This window comes from Silurus aristotelis (assembly GCF_946808225.1).
Source record: "Silurus aristotelis genome assembly, chromosome: 18".
NCBI lineage: Eukaryota > Metazoa > Chordata > Actinopteri > Siluriformes > Siluridae > Silurus > Silurus aristotelis.
The window spans coordinates 7,809,366-7,823,898 of NC_139591.1; the positions used below are offsets into that span (position 1 = coordinate 7,809,366).

General features: G+C 39.4%; 1 long non-coding RNA gene across 1 annotated transcript; it reads left to right on the forward strand.

Annotated features, from left to right (window-relative positions):
• Positions 1 to 352: 352 nt before the first annotated feature.
• Positions 353 to 5,603, forward strand: LOC310740999. Its single transcript, XR_014537812.1, has 3 exons — positions 353 to 529; positions 4,112 to 4,313; positions 4,796 to 5,603. It is a non-coding gene; the product is annotated as an uncharacterized lncRNA (long non-coding RNA).
• Positions 5,604 to 14,533: the final 8,930 nt, after the last annotated feature.

Here is a 14,533-nt window from a genome sequence, read left to right on the forward strand (position 1 = left end):
CCCATTTATTGCCACGGTCACAAAACAGCAAGCTAGGATACAAGTTCCGAATACAAGAGGAGGCGATTTGTAAAGTGCAGGGAACCTGATTGACAGGCAACAATAGACGCCTCATTGTCTACTCGTTGAATGTTGCCGACCATTTGTCTTTCTCTTGTTTACACAGCCCGTGGCAGCCACAAAGGCTGGTGATCATTTTAAGAGCAGATATCTTATTGACAGCTTCCGGGAACATCCGGAGAACTCACTCAATTTCAGTAACAGCTATATCATGGTCAGGGTGGTGGTGGATCTGGATCCTATTAGGGGAAGACTCGGGAGTAGGGGGAGTATTCACTCTGGACAGGCCACCATTCCATCATAGGGGCTCACACACATTCACACACTTGTTTACTGGCGTGTTTTTAGGAGGTGTCAGGAAACCGGAAACCTTGCTGACACAAGAAGAACCTGTAGAAACAACTCACAACAGCTCAGACAGTCACCCATCTTCAGAATTACGGTAAACTGAGCACCCTGGAGCTCTGAGGTAACAACACTAATTTATTTGCCAGCTACAGTATGAAGAGAAGGAAATACCAAATCTTATATATATATATAAAAAAAAAAAGTCTTCTTGTATCTTAAAGATCACAGAATCTCACTTTTAATATGATACATGCCCTACTTTATTATATCCTACTTTTGGGTTAAGATGTATTGAAAAGCTGCATAATTTAGAAATTAGATTTAGATTTTGTATTTTTTTTTTAATAAAACACATTTATTAATTGTTATATTCTACACTTTTGCCCTAATTGTGGTTTACATTCCATTTTTTAAAGGACTTTCCTTTATTTTACATGTCATGTTCTGCTCACTTCCAGAAAAGGTTGCTGCCAAAAGATCTTACAGGGTTGAGCTGAATAAAATGTCCTTATAGCACACGCTGTCTTCTTTGTCATCAAGAAATAGGATACGAGACAGCGCCGAATCTCGTTCAGCACACACCACCGATAGACATAATGGCTTCCTGTTGGTTAACATAAATCTGAGTTAAGATAATGACCCTGATCAATGGGATTGTTTAGGAAACGTCTAATCGAATCGCCCTGATGTAGCTCTTCCTTCCCATAAGATCTGATGCTAAACATATTATCTCTCCATTTCCATCAGGCCTGGGGCGCTCACTGTTCCAGCCTGCCTGCCGGGACATCCATCTCAGAAAGATGAGAGAGACAGAAAGAGAGAGAGAGAGAGAATGCTAGTGCGTTTGATCTAAATGTCACATGACGTGCATTCCTGCTTTCCCTAAAATCTACATTTCGCTTGAAAAATCCTGAAAGTGAACAAATGTGACAGGTTCTCAATCTTACACTGTGTTTCCCTTAAAGTGTACATTATATATCTGAAAATCTTGCCTTATCTAGGCCTGAAAGGCATTTGCTAAATCAAATCATGGCGTCTACTGCCTCCTTGTGGACAAAATCTTAAATAGAATAGCCTTTATTTCTCATATATACACTACAGCACAGTGAAAATCTTTCTTCAGATATCCCAGCAGAATCTGGGGTCAACCATGATACAGCACCCCTTTAGCACAAGAGTGGCAGCTTGACCATACCGGGGCTTGAGCCCCCTGACCTTCTGGTCAGTAACCCAGCACCTTAACCACTAAGCTACCACTCCCCCTATAGGCATAAAATGTGTATTTCCTCTCATTACTCGCTGGCTATAGTAGCAGCAGGGTGTCCAGGTCAGGTTTGAGGTGAAATTGTAATCTTTCTTACGGTAGAACGCAGCAGTGGCCAAAGTCTACACACCATCATGGATATTCATTCACATACTCACTCGTGTCTGTTGAAGTGCATATAGAATATAGAATAGGAAATATTGTATTCCTCTGAGGAACCCTTCAAAGTTGTCACAGTGGAGGATGTATGTAGCTTTGGCAAAAGTAGGCCACGAACATTCATTTATTCTCCAGGAACAGCTGGACAGACTTGAAGCCTCTCTAGGGGATTTTATTGTTGTAAATTTTGCCAAAGGCTTTTTTTGATAATTGGATATTTCTTTCTGAAACATCCCAGAGCAGTTAGGTGATAGGATTTTGGGTGTGGTGACTGGGCAGGTCATTCCATGATAGATAACAATCCAGCCGACTGTTTGCTGTCTAAATAATGTTTATAGGGCGTATGCTTCGGATCTTGTTGAATGGTCAAGTTGATTCCAAACAACCGTAGTCTAGAGGAAATTGCATAGTGTTGAAGTATCGAATAGTAGCCATGTTGGTTCAGTATTTTTTCCATGCAAACGCAAACCATTAAGCTTACACCTCCAAGTTCTTCTTTTAGAGGGAGAAATGTCAAATATAAACTCATCTGTCCACAGGACTTTGTTCTAGTCATTTCCTGTCCAATTTTGGTGTGTTTCTGCCTTTTACCTAGATTCTTGCACGTAAACAAAAGGAGCATGCATGTGTCACCAAACTTTTTGACAGACACTGATAAACAATTAAAAATTACAAATTGGCCTGGCTGGAGTACAATTGCACAGCCAAACGTTGTGAGCAAGCCATAAAATTCCACACAACAACTTAAACCTAGTTATCTAGTTGGAATTGTGGGTGAAAAGCGAGAAAGAAAGAAGAAAAAAAAAGAAAAACGATGATATACATATGGTCATGAGGAGGCTGAAGACTATCCCCAAGAATTCAGGGCACAAAATGACACCTTGTTTGGGAACCAACTTATTGCAGGGCACAATGGCAAATACTCACACATTTTAGAATTGCCAACAACGCATTCTTTTAAGACTCAGGGTGTGCGAGAGTTCCTGGAGGAATCCCTTGAAGCGCAGGATGAACATGCAAACCGAACACACAAACACACACACGGAAAGGAATTGACACTTCAACCCCAGAAGCAAATATGCTAACCACTAAACCAACATGCTTTCTGCTACTGGATCTTTGCAACTAATTCAACTAATATTATGCATTAGATTTAGATTTAAAACATTTATTTCTAAAAAAAAAAAATGAATTAATGAATATTGAAATGGTATAAGAAGGTAAAAAAAAAAATGCATTAAATAGGCTTCCAGTATCTCACAAAACTGAGTACACCCTTCACATTTCAGCAACCCTTTTGGTACATCTTCTCAAAGGACTATACTATAGAAATGTGCAGCTTGTACAGCAGTACAGATTTACTGTCCTCTGAAAAATAACTGGCAACAAAAGTAAGTATAAAAAGAAATAAAAAATTGTGTCAGTATTTTGTGTGAGCACCATTGTTATCTTGCACTGCCTTTGGTGTTCTCGTGTTTGTGCGATACTGTATGCGTGTTACATAATCATCAAGAAATAGTAGATAAATACCTTTCAAGCTTTTCGTTCTAATATAATATGTTTAGCGTTTCAGCTGACAGAACACAAGCCAAGCGTGTCACACTGGGAGACCACCTTCGGTAAGTTGTTTTGCAGCTTTCTTGATAGATGGCTAATTTAATCAGTAAATATTTGAGACTTGCAGATTGACTTATTAGTAGCAATAATTAAGAACATGTCTCCTCTCTATCAGCACTTTTTATATAACAGCAAAACTCCTACCAGTTTGACGAGCTCAGTGTGTTTAGGCAGCTGAATCCTTGTCAAACTAAGCTTCCATAGTGTTTCCAATGGCAACAATTAATAATCAGAACGAATAAGTTACCCTTAATGTTGTACACAGCCAAGAAGTGTCAGTATTTGGCTCATGCTGTGTAAGGTCTGCTTTAACCACAGTGTTGTTTGCTGCTACTGTCACTGCTACTGCTACTGACATCCTGACTCGCAGCTCATTAGCTGAGATAAATGAGTGCAGGGGAGACACTGAAGAGTACAGAAAGACAGGCTACGAAATGAAGGGAGAGAATGAGCCAGAAATTAAATACTGACTCCAAATGCCAGCAGCATCCTGCTGTGATTGATGATGTTCTCGTGCTAAGGCTCCACTTTACTCATTAACAGAAAACGCGGCATCACGTGAAACTGGAAAATTGACCCTTCTCCCCTCTGCTAAATTAGGCTGCTCTTTTCCACACTCAGACAATTAACATGTAATCCCCTTTCTTTTTTTAACCTAATGAGGCATGGCTCTCCTGGTGTGCCTGCGCTATCCATTGCTTGGCCTAAGGGACACGCCAAAGAGATTTGGCACAACAAGGAAACCAGGGAGTCGTTAAGTCCAACTCAGAGTCATCATCATGTAATTATAATAACTAACAGGCAGACAGAGGCTTGTTTCAAGTGGTGTCCCAGTGCACTCAGGAAAACCGATTCCTGTACTTAGGTGAGTTGACTGCAAACATGATGTGCTGCCCTCTTCCTCTCTCACACTCTCTATCTTTCACTGTCTCTGAGCATTCTGAGCCTAGAGCACTAACCTAGAAATCCCCAGTCAGCCAATCACACACAGACACACAGATACATTCACCTCTTGCAATGCTTTTTAACTGTGTCAACTCCTTCTCTTTTCTGCATTTCTTCTTTATCACTTTCTTTTTGCTGCCTCCCTTTTTCTTTACCTGTGTGAGGAATATGAATGGAATGTGAATAACAAGCTGAAATCTGGATTTTTTTCAATGTTCAAGGTGTTAATAAGCATTTTGCTTAGCATGTTATTTTAGATTAATTAATATATGAGCTTAGTGGTGGAGCAGGTAACAGGTGCTGTCTCCCAGCTCCATTGCAATTGAGGTTTACATGTTCTCCTCATGTTGGTGTGGATTTCGTGTCAAAATGAATGAATGAATTTTCCCTACTCTATCATAGCTTGGAATGGAAATTCCCCAAAATAGCCACTAGGGTGAAGCAGGTGCGTTTACCCAATTGAACCAGGAGGGGGCTGCAGAGTGAGGCAGCCATCAAAGCATGTTTCTGAAGCCCACACTAGAGAGTGCCAACACACCCGTCAAAACCATCCACCTCAGTGAAGAATACACCAGCTCTCTCTTACCAATGAATGTGTTGAAGCGCCACATGAGGTCTTGAATCAGTCAGAGATCAAGGACCACTTAAGTTAACTGCTCATCCGATCTAAAGATGGCAAGAGCAGACTTTTGCACTTGTGACCCTACACTCTGGGTGAAGAAAAAAAAGATCACAGTTTGTTCATTGGTTCTCTGGAAATTCATGTTTTTTATTTTTTATTTTATTTTGTTTACAAACAAGGTTCTACTTAAACCCCATTCCTGATACATTCAGCTGCATTCAGAACTTACCACACTAGTAACACAGTCCATGGGAAATGCTTCAAGATTTGAACATTTCCACCACTTTTGCACCACTGCTTGCTATGCTATTACATATAATATATACATATAATATATACATTAAAAAATGTATTGCATGTTAGAATATGTATCCTGTCTTCATATTTTCCAAGTCTACATGTCTCTTTTGCCCTTGTATAAATGGCACATTTTCAACTCAGTTGATTGAATGTTCACATTACAATTTTAGGTCTTCTACATTACAAAATTGGGTGTTGTTTGTAAAACAAATTACGAATCAAGCCTCATATAGTACATCGGCATTATAAAGATTACACAGCATTGTATGAGACACACTTTCCACATACTGTAAAATGCTCATTATTCCAATCTTTCCTAAATTATCTTTAACGTGCTGGTTAATATTTAAAGAAGACAACCTGAGGTTCCACTTTTTATATTAAATCCTGTTGTAGAAAATACCATCTCAAACATCCAGTGTGATAATGCTTAACAAAGGTGTGACCATCAATACAGTCCTCACAGTAAGATTTAATTAGGAAGGAGGTGAGGGTGTCAGACCAAGATCCTTTCAAACAAAGGACCCTTACAGCAAAGTAAACATGCCAGAGATATAAACATTTAATCCAAGCTGGATCCAGGCTTGACCAAAAGCGTCCACTGAATGTGTATTTCAAAGAAATCTGAATTCATGACATTAGAGTTCTGTAATAAAACATTGTCTAGTTTCAGTTAAAAAAAATGATTATACAGGGTTATTCAAAAAGAATGAACCGATTTTAGTACGCAGTATAACATATGAACGTTTCCGGAAGAACGGCGTGACTACATCGCCCCTGTGGCAGCCAATCAAAACTTAGGGAACTCCTCTTTCAAAACTCATTCCATGACGATGCTTGAGAACTGAACCAGTATGTCATGATATCGGTTCATTCTTTTTAAACACCCCTGTAATACTGGGTACTGGCATGTATTCAAATATATTATAAAGTTATAAAGTTTCTTGAACATATGTGTGTTAATTAGTTTCTAGTAGAAAACATCATCCAGGATTTGAAATGTAGGATTAATTTAGTTAAGTTTAGGGCATTTTTAATGATTATAACATAATTAATAAGAAACGATTCAACCCCCGACCATGCTGGTAATGTAGCTGGTTAGCTGTTAATCATTATAGCTTAAGAGAGACAACATCATTATTGAATAATAACTGAATAATATTGTTGTGCATTGTTAATGGATTTTGAATTGTGCAAAATAGATGTACAATACATTTTTAGTGTGGTAAAGCCAGCAATAATCTAACTTTTTGTTTTCACTATTTAAATCGTTTAATAAATACAGACACATGTTGTAGTTAAAGTCTTTTTCTCCTTACAGTACCAAAATTGAACCAAACCGTGACTCAAAGACTGAGGTATGTACCGAACCTTGAATTTTGTTCTCTCTCTCTCTCTCTCTCTCTATATATATATATATATATATATATATTTTTTTTTTTTTTTTTTTGCGGCATTTGGCAGATGCCCTTATCCAGAGCGACTTACAACTGAGCAGGGGAGGGTTTTAGGGCTTTGCTCAAGGGCCCAGCAGTGGCAGCTTGGTGGTGGTGGGATTTGAACCTGTGATCTTCTGATCCAAAGACCAATGCCTTAACCACTGAGCTACCACCTCCCAATATATAAATATATATATATACACACACACACACACACACAGACAGATAGATAGATAGATAGATAGATAGATAGATAGATAGATAGATAGATAGATAGATAGATAGATAGATAGATAGATAGATAGATAGATAGATAGATATAGGCTACAGGCTAAAACCTGTATAACCAAGAAAAAAAAAAAAAAAAAAAAATATATATATATATATATATATATATATATATATATATATATATATATATATATATATATATATATATATATATATATAATGTATTATGGTTGTAAATTAATTAAAATATTTAGTTGATTTTTATGAGTTTTTTTTTTCTTTTTTAAATGTACCTTAAATAAGTACTTTTAATGTTTTCAATACTATAATCAACGTGGGCATGGATAAATATGGATGCTTTATGCTTCTTCTTCTTCTTCTTCTTCTTCTTCTTTCGGCTGCTCCCGTTGTCCTGCTTAGGGGTCGCCACAGCGGATCATCCGTCTCCATACCACCCTGTCCTCTATATCTGCCTCTTTTACACCAACTACCTGCATGTCTTCCCTCACCACATCCATGAACCTCCTCCTTGGCCTTCCTCTTTTCTTCCTACCTGGTGGCTCCATCCTCAGCATTCTTCTACCAATATAATTCATGTCCCTTCTCTGCACATGTCCAAACCATCTTAATCTCGCCTCCCTCACCTTGTCAACAAAATGTCCTACATGTGCTGTCCCTCTAATAAACTCATTTCTAATCTTGTCCATCCTCGTCACTCCCAACGAAAACCTCAACATCTTCAGCTCTGCTACCTCCAGCTCCACCTCCTGTCTTTTACTCAATGCCACTGTCTCTAATCCATACAACATCGCAGGTCTCACCACAGTCCTATAAACTTTCCCTTTCATTCTTGCAGATACTCTTCTATCACAAATCACTCCTGTCACTCTTCTCCACCCACTCCACCCTGCCTGCACTCTTTTCTTTACTTCCCTAACACACTCTCCATTACTTTGCACTGTTGACCCCAGGTACCTGAACTCCTCCACCTTCTCCACCTCTTCTCCCTGCAACCGCATCACTCCACTGCCCTCCCTCTCATTCACACACATGTACTCTGTCTTACTCCTACTGACTTTCATTCCCCTTCTCTCCAGCGCATATCTCCACCTCTCCAGGCTCTTCTCAACCTGCTCTCTACTCTCACCACAAATCACAATATCATCTGCAAACATCATAGTCCAGGGAGACTCCTGTCTGACCTCGTCCGTCAACCTGTCCATCACCACTGCAAACAGGAAAGGGCTCAGGGCCGATCCTTGATGCAGTCCAACCTTCACCCTGAACAATCTGGTTAAAAACTCCACTGCCATCTCTCCTAAACATCTCCACGCTTCTACCGGTATGTCATCTGGTCCAACCGACTTTCCATTCTTCATCCTCTTAATCGCTGCTCTCACTTCCTCCTTACTAATCCTATCTACATCCTGCTTCACCAACTCCACATCCTCCAACCTTCTCTCTCTCTGATTTTCCTCATTCATCAGCTGCTCAAAATACTCCCTCCATCTTCTCAACACACTCTCCTCACTAGTCAACACATTTCCCTCTCCATCCTTTATTGCTCTAACTTGCAGTACATCCTTCCCAGCTCGGTCCCTCTGCTTGGCCAATCGGTATAAATCCTTTTCTCCTTCCTTAGTGTCCAACCTCTTATACAGTTCCTCATATGCCTTTTCCTTGGCTTTCGCCACATCCCTTTTAACCTGCTGCTGCATCTCCTTGTACTCCTGCCTACTTTTCTCATCACTCTGTCGATCCCACTTCTGTTTTGCCAACCTCTTTCCCCTAATGCTCTCCTGCACTTCCTCATTTCACCACCACGTCTCCTTGTCTTGCTTTCTATTTCCAGATGTCACACCAAGTACTTTTCTAGCTGCCTCCCTCATCACTCCTGCAGTAGTTGCCCAATCATCCGGCACCTCTTCACCACCACCGAGCCCCTGTCTGACCTCTTCCCTGAACCTCACACTACACTCTTCCTCCTTCAGTTTCCACCATCTTATTCTTCTTTCAAACCTTACTTTCCTCCTCTTCTTCTTCGCCTCCAAAACCATCCTACAGACCACCATCCGATGCTGTCTAGCTACACTGTCCCCCGCCAACACCTTACAGTCTCCAATCTCCTTCAGGTTGCATCTCCTACACAGAAGATAATCCACCTGTGTGCACCTTCCTCCACTCTTATACGTCACCCTATGATCCTCCTTCTTCTTAAAATACGTGTTCACCACTGCCATTTCCATCCTTTTAGCAAAATCTACCACCATCTGCCCTTCCACATTCCTCTCCTTAAAACGATACCTACCCATCACCTCCTCATCACCTCTGTTCCCTTCACCTACATGCCCATTAAAGTCTGCCCCAATCACCAATCGTTCTTTCCTAGGTACACCATCTACCACTTCATCTAATTCACTCCAGAATCTTTCTTTCTCCTCCATCTCACAGCCAACTTGTGGAGCATAGGCACTGATGACATTTATCATCATCCCTTCAACTTCCACCTTCACGATCATCACCCTATCAGAAACTCTCTTCACCTCCACTACACTCTTACTGTACGCTTCCTTCAGAATCACCCCTACACCATTTCTCTTCCCATCCACACCATGATAAAACAGTTTAAACCCACCTCCAATGTTCCTGGCCTTACTCCCTTTCCACTTGGTCTCCTGAACACACAACACATCTACCTTTCTCCTCTCCATCATATCAGCTATCTCTCTCCCTTTACCCGTCATAGTACCAACATTTAAAGTACCAACCCGAACCTCTACTCTCCTACACTGCTCCTTTTCCTGCCGTCTCTGTAGACGCCTTCCTCCTCTCCTTCTCCTCCTTCGACCAACAGTAGCCCAATTTCCACCGGTACCCTGTCGGCTAACGATACCTGTGGCGGTCGTTGTTAACCCGGGCCTCGACCGATCCGGTATGAAATTCTCATTTGTGATCCGCATATTTGATTTGGCACATGTTTTACGCTGGATGCCCTTCCTAACGCAACCCTCCCCATTTACCCGGGCTTGGGACCGGCACTAAGAGTACACTGGCTTGTGCCCCCCTAATGGCTGGGTTAAATATGGATGCTTTATGCAAATGTATGTTAATTATTGGTGAAACCGTACTCAACATAAAGCATGAAGACAAAATGTTCTTGTAAATATTTGAAAGTAATTCATTGTTTTAAATGACGTAACTCTTCAGGACACCAAACAGAACTTTTGCTATGTTTCCACATGGACGATTTTAATTGCTGGATGTGTGCATCATGGCGGTTTTGCTTGATTCAAGATTTGGCACATCAGTAAAACGATTTAGTAAAGCTGCATTAATCGTGCATTAATATAATTAGTGCCGTTAAAATAAATTAATGCCTTGTTAATTTTGACAACTCTAATATAAATATCTAACAAAATAGAGAAAATGGGTTTGTCCACAGCATGGCTGCAGCTGCCAGACAGGCAGACAGGCTTTGAGTATCTCACAAACTGTTGAATTCTGGGAATTTCACACACACTAGTTTTATGGTTTACACGGAATATTGTAAAAAACATTTTTTTAGCAAGCATCAACTCTGCAGGCAGAAACACCTGGTTAATGAGAGAAGTGAAAAATGAATGTGCAGACTGGCTCGAGCTGACAGAAAGGCTACAATAACTTAAATAACCAAGCAAACCTCTTGCTTATGCAACCTGTTTATTCCAGCAGGATCCTGGACTGCATAAAAAAACAGCATATCTGTTTGAATCCATTTAAAATATGTTATCTGTCTTAATTATGTGTATTTTTAATCATCCTTAATAAAAGAAAGTCAGTAGGAGCAAGAAAGAGTACATGTGCGTGAATGAGAGGAAAAGCAGTGGAGTGGTGTGTTTGCAAGGAGTTGAGGTGGTTTAAATACCTGGGGTCAGCTGAGTAAAGTAATAGAGAGTGTGTAAGAGAAGTGAAGAAAAGAGTGCAGGCAGGGTGGAGTGGGTGGAGAAGAGTGGCAGGAGTGATTTGTAAAAGGAGGGTATCTCAAGAGTGAAAGGGAAAGTGTACTGTTGTAGGACTGTTGTATGGTTTAGAGACAGTGGCATTGACTGAAAAACAGGAAGCGAAGCTGGAGGTGGCAGAGTTGAAGATGCTGAGATTTTCATTGGGATGGACAGAATTAGAAATGGGTTTATTAGAAGGACTGTGTAGGTAGGATGTTTAAGAGAAAAGGTTAGAGGATGGAGCCACCAGGCAGGAGGAAAAGTGGTTATGGAGACGGATGATCTGCTGTTTTGACCCCTAACAAGAGCAGCCTAAAGAAGAGAAAGAAAAAGAAGAATCATCATTGACAGACAGAAAGACAGACAGACAGACAGACAGACAGACAGACAGACAGACAGACAGACAGACAGATAGATAGATAGATAGATAGATAGATAGATAGATAGATAGATAGATAGATAGATAGATAGATAGATAGAAAATTTAATTAGGAATTTTGAACAAAATTCCTTCATCAGCTGTGCAAGCAAAGTGCTTCTAATGCTGTAGGAGGTGGAAGCAGCTGATATTGAAATAGTTGATGATGTAATAGTTGTTGTCAAGACATGACATTCATTCCACAGATTTCCAAATTTCTGAGAGTGCGATTGTGCTAAGTTACTTCACTTCTTTGCTTCCATAACAGCAACTACCAACACAGACAGAGAAATGAGGGAAAAAAATCCTCCTCCTCTTAGTTTCTCTAATATACAGCTGATGGGTGGGGAAAAACTAGTCCTTTAGGGCCTGTGAAAAGACATTTGCATATGCAACATTTTGAACAGCGGCATGCAGAAATAATGCAGCCGACATGTGTTTATCCATAGGAAATGTATGGAGGTTCCTTAAAAACAAGAGATTTACGTTGCAAGGGAATTCTCTGTGTTCTAGCAGGGGATTCTTTTAGCAAAACACTGGTTATAATCCATGATGTTCTTAAATACATTATAAAAAAAATCCCCAGGCATTTCTTCATTTTTCCGGAAGCCTTTTTTTCTTGGTGCAAAAACATTGAACATTTAAAAACATTAGATGTGAGTTAGGAAATGTGATGGGAAGAGTTGTACTGTAACTAAGAATTAGAACCGAAATGGATGGTGGTTTCTAAATAAGAATCTTCTGACATGTTCTAAAAGGTTATGATTAAACCAGGGTGCTTGATTCTCCATATGGAGAGGGAATAAATAGCATTCATAAACTTCCGCATGAAGCTCTTCAAATGTGCACAATGTTGGTTGGCTCAAACATTTCAACAGAGATCAGGATATTGGATATTAATGGATAATGGAGATCATGGATATTAACATCAGAGCAGTTCATGGGGAATCTGTTTGAGCCCAGAATTAAAACCATCAGCACTGCAGTCCCAAAGTCAATACAAGTTTTCAGATATGATGTAAAAGACCAGCGTCATTAACATGATGTGTGAAAGTCTTAATTTTGGTTGCTACAATGGAGACAGTACTAATATTTCTACAGCTGTTCTTCTGTATTTGCCTGTGTTTCCAGTGAACTAGTTTATATGATATTTTACGTACACCTAGACATAATATACTCAGACTCCACACATTTTATGCTACCATATATTTTTTACAAAGGTCAGTTAGGGCATCTATTTTAATCATAACAGAGTTAATTACAAGACTTAAGTCAGCAACTCAATCATAGCTGGGTCTTTCAGCAGGACAATGATCCCAAGAATTCCAACTTAATAACAAAATGGTTTTAAGAGAACAGAGAAAAAGCATTGCAGTGACCATCACAAAGCCCTGACCTGATTCTCATAAAACTGAAAGAAAAAAAAATACGAAAAAAAAAAGTACCCGAGCAAGAAGACCTGATTAACACCAGTTCTACCAAAAAGAATCAGCAAACATTCAAAAAAAATATTATAGGAAGCTTGTGAGAGTGATTCAAGTTCAAGCGAGGTTAAAAGGTAAAGCCACTAAATATTTAGGGAAAATCTAAAAGAAGAAATAAAAACACAAATAAATCACGTAGCAATTATTTTAAACAGGATATAAAATGTAATTAAGACAGTGTACGGAAACATAAAATGTATGGACTTTAAAAAGTCCATACATAATATACACAAATTATACATAAAGTACACAAAGCCTACGTAATATCTGATCTCAGCTGATCCTGCTAGAGGCTGAATCGACATGATTAAAGTCGAATACATAAATTTCACATCCTGCAAACCATGAAATGCTTTGTATAAATGAGAAGATATACAACAATAGGAAGAGGAAGAAACACGATACAGCTACAATGAATGTAAAAGGCAAATTTTTAAAAGCGTCTTCTCTGTCAGCATTAAAAAATCTCTAAGCAGGCATAAAGAACAGGAAGAAACCTGATTTCCAAAGGTAGGCTGTTTCAATTTCCATCACCCTCCTGCTCACATATCTGAATCCTTTGACCTTTTAGTTCGCTATCCTCCTGCTATCCAAACCAAAAAACCTTCCCTTTACACGTTTTAATCCACCATAAGCTTAGTCCCTGCTCCACAAGCTTACTTATCCTCCCTGATATCCTTATGCCTTCCCATTCCTAAGAATTTATTTTCTCCTAAAGTAAACAAATCCAGTCCATCTTTGCTCCACATTAACCATTTGCTTCGGTAGTCTCTGTACTCTTCAATCCTAGTCAGCACACAGAGTATCTTCTAAACCCTGGCTTTTTGATGCACTGTACAGATCCAGGACTACTGGCACATCTCAGGATTACTGAGAACTCCACAAATTTTGGAGTGATATTTACTCATCTTGCACTATTACAGCCAGCAATTACGAAGATTACGAGCATTACAGCAACTTAGAAATTGTTCTCCATTTTCAACACCCTTTCAGCCTTAATTTACCTCCATTACTTATATCCAGGTGTGATAAGAGTGATGAATAAAAGTACTGCTTCTGTAACAATAATTCCAGGAAATTACCCAAGTAAGAATTCATAATTAATTTTTGATAGTACTCATGTAATTGATTTACAAATTACTTTGCAATACTGACACAACTAATCATGCTCCTAAAGTACCAGTGATCCTGTCTCTCTATTCTTTCTGGATCCATGCTGATGCCCTACCCCTGTTCGGAGCTCTCTTCATTTGAAGACCACTCCTAAAGATCCATGCAGAGAAACTGAAGAACGATGTGGATGAATTTGGACTGTTATTAACATAAACATAGTTGCCATGAACAGTTCACCGAACAGCTCACCCAAACAATAATAAAACTATAATTCGGTGCCACCCAGATCAGGATGGGTTCCCTTTTGAGTTTGGTTCCTCTCAAGGTTTCTTCCTCATACTATCTCAGGGAGTTTTTTTTACTTGTCACTGTTACCAGTGAATCACTCATTAGGAATAAACTTACAGGCACTAAACTTATAGACACTAAGAAATAAATTCTAATATTATAACCTATTTATCACTCTAAAGCTGCTTTGGGATACTATAAATAGTTAAAAGGCTCTATACAAATAAAACACAATTTACCTCATTTGAAACTTTTCTTTTCTATT